This window comes from Scyliorhinus canicula, chromosome 6 (genome assembly GCF_902713615.1).
Source record: "Scyliorhinus canicula chromosome 6, sScyCan1.1, whole genome shotgun sequence".
NCBI lineage: Eukaryota > Metazoa > Chordata > Chondrichthyes > Carcharhiniformes > Scyliorhinidae > Scyliorhinus > Scyliorhinus canicula.
Window position 1 is genome coordinate 4,754,997 of NC_052151.1, and position 9,953 is coordinate 4,764,949.

Consider the following 9,953-nt stretch of genomic DNA (forward strand, 5'->3'; position numbering starts at 1 on the left):
TCCACACAGTTATGCCCCTCTCCTCCCCCCTCTTGCTCCTTGGGAAACGGGAGCACAGATGATGGGTTCACTGGGCTAGACCGGGCAATGTGGAGATTGGGGGTTTCCAGGCTGTCCATCTTGTCCATCTGGCTGTGGTCAGCTGGTACTCTGTTCAGACAGCAGAATGTGTACGCCTGGGGGCACTTGACAAATAGCTTTTAGCCCAGGACTAGACCCGCAGCGGCCATGACATGTGGCTCCCATGGCTCTCGGGCAACTTCCCCATCCGAGGGCCACCCATCACTTTTCCCGAATAGTACCCAATGGGTCTCTGGTGATACCCGTCTTCTTGTACCAGTATTGCTATCATGTAAGCTTCTTTGTCCTGGACAAACAGGGTACATGGCTTCCCATTGTCAGGGACTCCCAGAGCTGGGGCCAAACACAAGGCCTTTTTAGATTCATGGAGGCCTCTAGCTCTTCTCCCGTGAGGGCAATGGCTTCTTTGGATTTCCCTTTACCCTTGAAAAGGTCATTCAATGGCTGAGCCAGCTGTGTGTAGGAGTGAATCCAATTTCAGTTAAAGTTACCCAAAACAAAAAGGACCTGAGTTTTTGTAGTGGGCTGTTCGGCTGCCCGAATGGCTGTGGTTCTATACTGGTAAGATCTCTCTTTCCTTCTGTCCCAATGCAGCAGGGTAGCATGGTTGGTTAGCACAATGCTTCACAGCTCCAGGGTCCCAGGTTCGATTCCCCGCTGGGTCACTGTCTGTGCGGAGTCTGCACGTTCTCCCCGTGTGCGCGTGGGTTTCCTCCGGGTGCTCCGGTTTCCTCCCACAGTCCAAAGATGTGCGGGTTAGGTGGATTGGCCATGATAAATTGCCCTTAGCATCCAAGATTGCCCTTAGTGTTAGGTGGGGATACTGGTTATGGAGGTAGGGTGGAGGTGTGAGCTTGGGTAGGGTGCTCTTTCCAAGAGCCGGTGCAGACTCGATGTGCCGAATGGCCTCCTTCTGCACTGTAAATTCTATGAAATGAAATGAGATAAATAGCCAACCTCTGCTTGGGCAATTTGTGCTTTGGCAATGCTGCCTTTGTGTCCTCTCAGGTGGAGATGGTCCAGCACGGTACGTAGGTCTTGTTGGTGTTGTTCTTCCGTGTTGGATGCCAACAGGATGTCATCACGTACTGGATAATGGTGGAATGAATGGTAGGTAATTCTCTCTAATGGTTTGCAAGGCCAAGTGAAAAGCCGTGGGCTGTTGTGAAAACCCTGTGGTAGTCTGTCCAGGTGTACTGTTGCTGTTGGACAGTAAAGGCTAATCGTGGCCTAACCTCAGGTGCCAGTGGTACCAACCAGAATCCATTTGCCACATTTATTACCAAGAACCATTTGTGTCCGGCATTAGAGGGTTAAAAATGGTGGAGGGCTCAGCTACCAAAGGTGCCCTTTGATCAAGACACTGGTCGGCCTTCCTGTAATCGAGGGTGAGATGCCAAGTCCCATTAGGTTTCCATACGGCCTTACAGATGTCTTAGAGGAAATGTATTTTATCAGGGCACATTGCGCCTCTAGCTGTTGGTGACTGGTAGGCAGCAATAGAGGTTGGCTGATGGGGTACTGTTCTCTGCACGGTGATGCAATCCAGTAAATGATGCTGGTTCCATGTGAAGTAGGCCGCAATCATTCTCCTTTGGCCAAATTGGGAGGTCTTTCAACTCCTCTTTTGCAGGCTTCTGCTAGACCATGTATCAATTTGTTCCGGGTCCGCGGGGGTCATGCTGAAAATGCTGGCCGTATTTAGCTTCATTGTTTCCGTGCCCCCGGGTGGGAGGTTTCTTCTCCCTTAATCTTAACTGTTTCTCTTTCGAGGATTGAGTTGCTCTGAGGATCATGCTTCCTGAAATGACTTTCCCCCTGTAGTTTCTGGAGGATTCTCATTCGGTTTCTTTACCAGCCTGGCGTAACTGCGTTTTCGCTACTGCGCTTCTATCTCTTCAAGGCAAGGGTGCAAATTGAGTCTGGGGGGTGTACCTGGCCTTTTGGTGGTGCTGGGACTTCTAGTTCATCACAATATTGCTTTTAAGCTGTTTGATTTTGAACTTGATATCAGACTTAAGTTCCTTAATTTAGATCTTTTACTTCGGCTTATGATTTTTCTGATTTAAGCTTTTCTATTTTCAACTGTTCTTTCACAGAGGTGAGTGCGTGATCATTATTTTCTAAATGGGGAAATGCTGAGGAAATCAGAAGTACAAAGTGATGTGTTGGGTACTCTGGATCCGTAGAGACTGCGTTTACTCAGCAGTAACACATACACCCCAACACTTGAAATAGTACAACACTATTTTATTACGCGAGGAACTGTTGTACATACTTTCACTGTGGGTCGGCACTATGTTAGATTAAACTGAAGACCTATGCCTATCCTGACCAGTCTATACTCAGCAGCATGGTAAAGATCTGTGCTACAAGCTGTGAGCTCTGTCCTTCTTAGAGGCTGCATCCCGAATGAGCGGAAAACTAGTGCCCTCTGGCTTTATAGTGAGCGTGCTCTAACTGGTGATTGGCTGCTGTGTTGTGTCTGTTGATTGTTTACAGTGTGTCAGTCAGTGTGTGTTTGCACCATTATATACTGATGTGTATATTATGACATCCCCTTTTTATAAAAAAATGTGTGGTTGTGGTAATAAATAATGTGTGGTGAGAATGTTCCTAACTACGTGTGGTATGTGGAAGCATATTTACAAGACGATGTACATAAACACGAAGCTATTTACATGGGAAGGTGTCTAGTGCAGATGGACAGTATGCAACAAAAGAGTAACTGGAGCAATTATATACAAAGCAGTGAGTCGATTAAACAAAGCAACAAAACAATTCAGAAAGTCCATGATTTCAAAAAGTTAATAAATTTAGTCTCTGAGGTGGGCGACGAAATTCTGGTTGACCGCCTCAAGGGTGGGTCGAGAGCCGCTGGTTCAGGAACGGGCTGGACTGTGCAGAGTCAGAGGGTGGCAGAGCGACAGGGAGCTCTGCAAAGTCCATGGCAGGGTAGTCATGATGGCGAGGCAGACCTGAAGATCACGTAGCGAGCGCGGGCGAGCACAGTGCACTCTGATTGCGTCGCAGAAGAGAGCCATCCGGTAGACAAACCAGGACGAACGGGGGGGCCACTTGTCGGAGGACGACAGCGATGTCAGACCAGCCATCATCTGGAGATGGACGTGGACGTTGTCATCGGGAGCCAGAGCAGGGAGATCATTGGCACGGGGGTCATAGGCCGTTTTGTGTTGGGCCCGAGTCAGCTGCATCCGACGAAGGACCGGAACGTGGTCGAGGTCCGGGACATGGACGGACGGCACCGTCGTCCGCAGCGTGCCATTCATGAGTAGTTGAGCCGGTGACAGACCAGTGAGCGGTAGGCAAGCAAGGCAAGGTAAAAATCAGAACTAGCATCGGCTGCTTGCATAGGAGCCGTTTGACGATATGGACTCCCTTCTCTGCTTTGCCATTGGACTGGGGGTACAGGGGACTGGACGGACATGTGCAAATTGTACCGCCTGGCAAAGTTGGACGACTCGAGCGAAGCAGGGGCCATTGTCGACATGACCGTGAGCGGGATGCCGTGTCGAGCAAAGGTTTCCTTACACGCACGAATGACCGCAGCTGAGGTGAGGTCGTGCAACCTTACCACCTCCGGGTAATTCGAGAAGCAGTCCACGATGAGGACATAGTCCCGGCCAAGCGCATGGACAGGTCGATGCCCATTGGTCCAGGGCGAGGTGACCAACTCATGGGGTTGCAGGGTTTCACGTGGTTGAGCCGGCTGGAATCGCTGACATGTTGGGCAGTTGAGCACGGTGGTGGCTATGTCCTCGTTAATCCCAGGCCAGTACACTTCCTCGGCGGCATTTCTCCACTCCCAGCTCCTCATGGAGCTGTTCCAGGACAAGCTAGCGCATGCTGTGCGGGATGATAATGCGTCCAGTTTGAGAAGAACCCCGTCTATCGCCAGATCATCTCTGACATTATAGAATTGAGGGCATTGGCCCTTGAGCCACCCGTCCATTAGGTGGTGTGACATGCTGGAGCAAGGGGTCGCAGCCGTTTCGCGATGAATTTGGACGAGGCGTTCATCCGAGGCAGGTAGATTGGAGGCAGCGAATGCCACATGGGCATCAACCTGGCAGACAAATCCCGGGTCACATGGTGTGGTGACAGACCGGGAGAGAGCGTCAGCGACGATGAGTTCCCCGCCGGGGTGTATACCAGCTGGAAATCGTAGCGTGAGCTTGATAAGAATACGCTGGAGGCGAGGTGTCAGTTGTTAAGGTCTTCCTGTATGATATTGACCAACGGTCTACGGTCTGTCTCGACAGGTGAACTGAGGGAGTCCGTAGATAATCATTGAATTTAAGGACTCCGGTCAAAGGCCCAGGCAATCCTTTTCAATCTGCGCATAGCGCTGTTCGGTGGGGGTCATCGCACGCGATGCGTTTGCAACGGGGGCCCATGATGAGGCTCATCACGTTGAAGGAACACTGCTCCAATGCTCCAATGCCGGATTGACTGGCATCTGTAGAAAATTTGGTCTCCTTGGCTGGGTCAAAAAATGCCAAGACCGGGGCCGTGGTCAGCTTGCCCTGAGTTCCCGCCATTCGTGTCGTGGGCAGGGAGCCATTGGAACTGTCATCTTCCTGACCAGGTTCCTGAGGGCCGTGGTGTGAGAGGCGAGGTTGGGATGAATTTCCCTAAGAAGTTGACCATGCCTAGGAAGGGAGGGCCCTTTTGTCCTCCGGTGTCTTCATGGCCTTAATGGCAGCTACCTTGTCCACATCCGGCTGCACACCCAACTGGGAGATGTGGTCACCGAGGAACTTAGTTTCTGTTGACCAAAGGAGCATTTGGCCCTGTTGAGGAGGCCATGCTCATGGATCTGTCTGAAAACGCGCTGGAGGCGATTAACGTGCTCCTGCGGGTGGTGGACCAGATGATTATGTCGTCCACATAGACGCAACCCCTTCAATACCTTCCATCATCTGTATGGAACACTTCTGATGCAGAGAAGATCCCAAACGACATCCTGTTGTAGCAATATCTTCCAAAGGAGGTATTAAACGTGCAGAGTTTCCTGCTGGATTCGTCGAGCTGGATCTGCTAGAATCCCTTGGGCGTTTAGCTTGGTGAAGAACTTGGCGCGAGCCATCTCACAGGAGAGTTCTCCGTGCTTTGGAATGGGATAGTGCTCTACCATAATATTGCGGTTGAGGTATTGGGATCAATCCATATTCTCAATTCGCCGGAAGGTTTTTTACGCATACCATGGAGCTGACCCAGTCAGTCAGTTCCGTGACTCTGGAAATCACTCCTTGGTCCTGGAGTCCTGCATACTGCTTGAGGCGGTCCGTGAGGGGAGCTGGGACCCTGCGAGGTGCGTGACCGCAGGCGTGGCATTTGGTTTCAATAAGATCTTGTAGATGTACGGGAGTGTGCCAATGCCCCGAACACCGTGGTATCGGTTAATAATGGCGTCCAGCTGTGCCCTAAAATCAGTGTCCTGAGAGGCAGACGCGTCAGCAGGTGGCAGGGAGTGAACCCTTGGACCAGGTTCAGCAGTTTGCATGCTTGCACCAAGCAGGGAGGCTTTGGAGGATCCCTATTTCAAAGGGAAGAATGGCTTTAAGTGACAGTGCGCACTTCAAGCTGGCAAGAGCCACTGGCAGCAATGGCATACCATTATAGTCCAATAGCTGAGGCTGATGGCAGGATGGTTGGCTTGACACGGAGGCTTTCGAAGTCAGATCGCGCAATGAGATTGGCTGAAGCGCCGGTGTCCAGGCGAATCGATTCGGGATCGGTTGACCGTGAGGGTGGCACACCACTCGTCCTCCGGATCAATACTGTGTATCAGGGACAGGCTGGACTTTTTGCTTCGGGGGCACCCTGTGTTGGTAATGATACCGACCCGAAATGGTGCTTTTGGGTCCTCGGTGTCAAGGTCCGGCATCAGGTCAGAATCGGGTTCGGTGACCGTGGGCTGGATGGCACGGACATCCCTGCGTAGCTGGCTGGAGCGACAAGAGTTGGCAGGTTGAGCAGACCTGCATAAAGCAGCATAGTGGCCACGTTTGCCACATTGTGTAGGCAGCGTCGACATTGCTGCTTTAAGTGGGCGGAGCAACAGTTGCCGCACATTGTAGCGTCAGTACAATTGCGCCACTGCGCATGCGCGGTGCGGTCGTTAGCGTCGCCATCACCTCGTTTGGAGCACGCATGCGCGGGGGCCATGAAAAGCGCTGAGGCCCTGGAGTTGTTTGATTGCTGTACCCATTCTGCCTCGTGGGGACCTTGCCGCGCTGTTTCAGCCGCTGATTGTGCGAGTATCGGTTAGTGGCGTGTTCATGCAGCACGCAGGTCTCAATGGCAATCGCTAGGGTGAGCTGCTTAACCCTGAGGAGCTGCTGGCGTAGGGGGTCCGACTGAACACCGAAAACGATCTGGTCGCGTATCATGGAGTCGGAGGTGGATCCTAATTACAGGACTGCGCGAGGTGCGGAGGTGGGTGAGAAAGGAGTGGAAAGGTTCATCCTTACCCTGCAAACGCTGTTGGAAGACATAGCGCTCGAAACTTTCATTCACCTCGATGTCACAGTGACTGTCAAATTTCAGGAGGACCGTCTTGAATTTTGATTTGTCTTCACCTTCAGCAAAAGTAGAGAGTTGAAGATGTGGATGGCGTGGAGAGGAAGAGAGCAATCATCCTGGCTTCCAGGTCTGTGGCTTCAAGGTCAAGCTGGAATCGTTGTTTAGATTTTCCAGTTGGCACCGAGGTTGCCGGTGATGCGGAGCAGTGGTGGAGGGCGGACGCTGTCCATTTTGCAGGATGGCTGATTGCTGGTCGAAGGCAGATCACTTGAAGGTAGGTCTAATAAGTTCTAACATCACGTACTGGTACCATGATGTGTTGGGTACTCTGGATCTGTGGAGACTGCGATTACCTTAGCAGTAACATAGACAGGCTGCCAACACTTGTAATAGTACAACACTATTTTATTAAGCGAGGAACTGTTGAACATACTTGCACTGTGGGTTGACACTATGTTAGATTAACTGAAGACCTATGCCTATCCTAACCAGTCTATACTCTCAGCACATGGTGAAGATCTGTGCTACAAGCTGCGAGCTCTGTCCTTCTGAGAGGCTGCATCCCGAATGAGCGGGAAAACTAGTGCCCTCTGGCTTTATAGTGAGTGCTCTAACTGGTGATTGGCTGCTGTGTTGTGTGTGTTGATTGGTCTTGCAGTGTGTCAGTCAGTGTGTGTCTCTGCACCATTATAGACTGATGTGTATATTATGACACAAAGGGGCAGCACAGTAGCACAAGTGGATAACACTGTGGCTTCACAGCACCAGGGTCCCAGGTTCGATTCCCGCATAGGTCCATGTCTGTGGGGATTCTGCATGTTCTCCCCGTGTCTGCGTGGGTTTCCTCCGGGTGCTCCGGCTTCCTCCCACAGTTCAAAGATGTGCAGGTTAGGTGGATTTGGCCATGCTAATTGCCCTTAGTGACCAAAAAGGGTAGGAGGTGGGGTTATTGGGTTATGGGGATAGGGTGGAAGTGTCGGCTTAATTGGGGGGTGCTCTTTCCCAGGGCCGGGTGCAGACTCGATGGCTGAATGGCCTCCTTCTGCACTGTATGTTCTATGTTCTACAAAGGGACTTGGGAGTCCCTGTTTCAGGTTAACGTGCAGGTTCAGTCGGCAGTTAGGAAGGCAAATGCAATGTTAGCATTCATGTCACGAGGGCTAGAATACAAGAGCAGGGATGTACTTCTGAGCTGTAAGGCTCTGGTCAGACCCCATTTGGAGTATTGTGAGCAGTTTTGGGCCCCGTATCGAAGGAAGGAACCTAAGGAAGGTCCAGAGGAGGTTCACAAGAATGGAATGAAGAACTTGTCGTATGAGGAACGGTTGGGGGCTCTTGGTCTATACTTGTTGGAGTTCAGAAGGATGAGGGTGGATATTATTGAAACTTATCTGAGGAATGATGAGCTGGCCTTGGAAAGGGTCCAAAGGAGGTTCCCAAGAATGATCCCTGGAATGAAGAGCTTGTCATATGAGCAGTTGAGGACTCTAAGTCTGTACTTGTTGGAGTTTAGAAGGATGAGGGGGATTTTATTGAAACTTATAGGATACTGCGAGGCCTGGATAGAGTGGACGTGGAGAGAATGTTTCCACTTGTAGAAAAACTAGAACCAGAGGGCACAATCTCAGACTAAAGGGACGATCCTTTAAAACAGAGATGAGGAGGAATTTCTTCAGCCAGAGGGTGGTGAATCTGTGGAACTCTTTGCTGCAGAAGGCTGTGGAGGCCAAATCACTGAGTGTCTTTAAGACAGAGATAGATAGGTTCTGATTAATGAGGGATCAGTGGTATGGGGAGAAGGCAGGAGAATGGGGATGAGAAAATATCAGCCATGATTGAATGGCGGAGCAGACTCGATGGCCAAGTGGCCTAATTCTGCTCCTATTCTTATGGTCTTATGTTGGAATTGACCCGTAATTTAGTTTCACTCTGAACCTGACCCATGATGACTAGGGGCCATTTGGTTCTATCTTTTTTCTTTTACCTGGGACATTTTTCCCCAGATTCTTGCAATATCTTCCAAGCACCATTGTCCTTTGGAGACACCGTACTTTTCCTCAATCTCTGTCCAGGTTTTGAATAACTCAAACTGTTGCTCCATATACTCTTTAATTGCTAAAGGATCTCATCTGAGAAAACGTCCGGAAGGGCTTGCCCGCCTTTAACGGTGGTCGGCATCTGTTTGTTCTCTTCCTCCGCCATAAATCCTCTGAATAGACTCAAGCCGTGTGGCTTCTTTCAGCCAGGCCGTTATATCTAACCTGTATAATGTCGAAATCCAGACGTCTGTTTAGGGACTTGAGCTGACTACCATACCGTAGAGGTTTGGGGTCGCGTAAGGGGGTTACCGATTCTAAACAATGGCCGGGGACATTTTGTTAATAGCGAGGTGTCCTTACCTCCAGGAATAAACCTGTCCACTTCCTTTTCTATCTTCGTAAACCCTGCTCGCAGCGCCAAATTGTAGGATCTCTGAGTTTTCAAATAAAGGTCGAGGGTGGTAGTGTGATATTGAGTTTTATTGCGCAATCTAGTTAGTACCCTTCAAAAACGACATAACTACTGAACAAAGAAATAAAGGCCCGGCAGAGAGAAGAGCGGAGAGAGAAAGAGAGAGAGGGGGGAAGCGGGGTGGTGGGTGGGGAGAGGCACACACAGGCAGCACACACTTGTGCTAGTAACCTTATACCTGTGTTTGATACCACCCCCCATCTTTGCCCCCTATTGGTTTGACAAGTTTTAAATTGTGACATCTAAATGCTGGTCTTTACCATTAATCACCATTGATATCTGACTTACTCACATTGCAGTCTAGCTGAGGGGATGGGTGTAAGGTTTCATGGCCAAGCTGACCTTGATTCAGAACAATGCAACTTGTAGTTCAACTGCAGTTACAAGATTTTTAAAACTTGGATTTTAACTATTTCCCTACATCAGCAAGATCTTGGTGTCCTTGTGCATCAGTTGATGAAAGTAAGCGCGCAGGGTACAGCAGGCAGTAAAGAAGGCAAATGGTATGTTGGCCTTCATAGCGAGAGGATTAGAGTATCGGAATAGGGATGTTTCACTGCAGTTATATAGAGCCTTGGTGAGACCACACCTGGAGTATTGTGCCCAGTTTAGGTGTCCTTATCTGAGGAAGGATGTTCTTGCTATGGAGGGAGTGCAGCGAAGGAAGGATGTCCTTGCTATGGAGGGAGTGCAGCGAAGGAAGGATGTCCTTGCTATGGAGGGAGAGCAGCAAAGGTTTACCCGGCTGATTCCTGGGATGGTGGGACTGTCTGATGAGGAGAGACTAAATCGATTCAGATCACATTCACTGA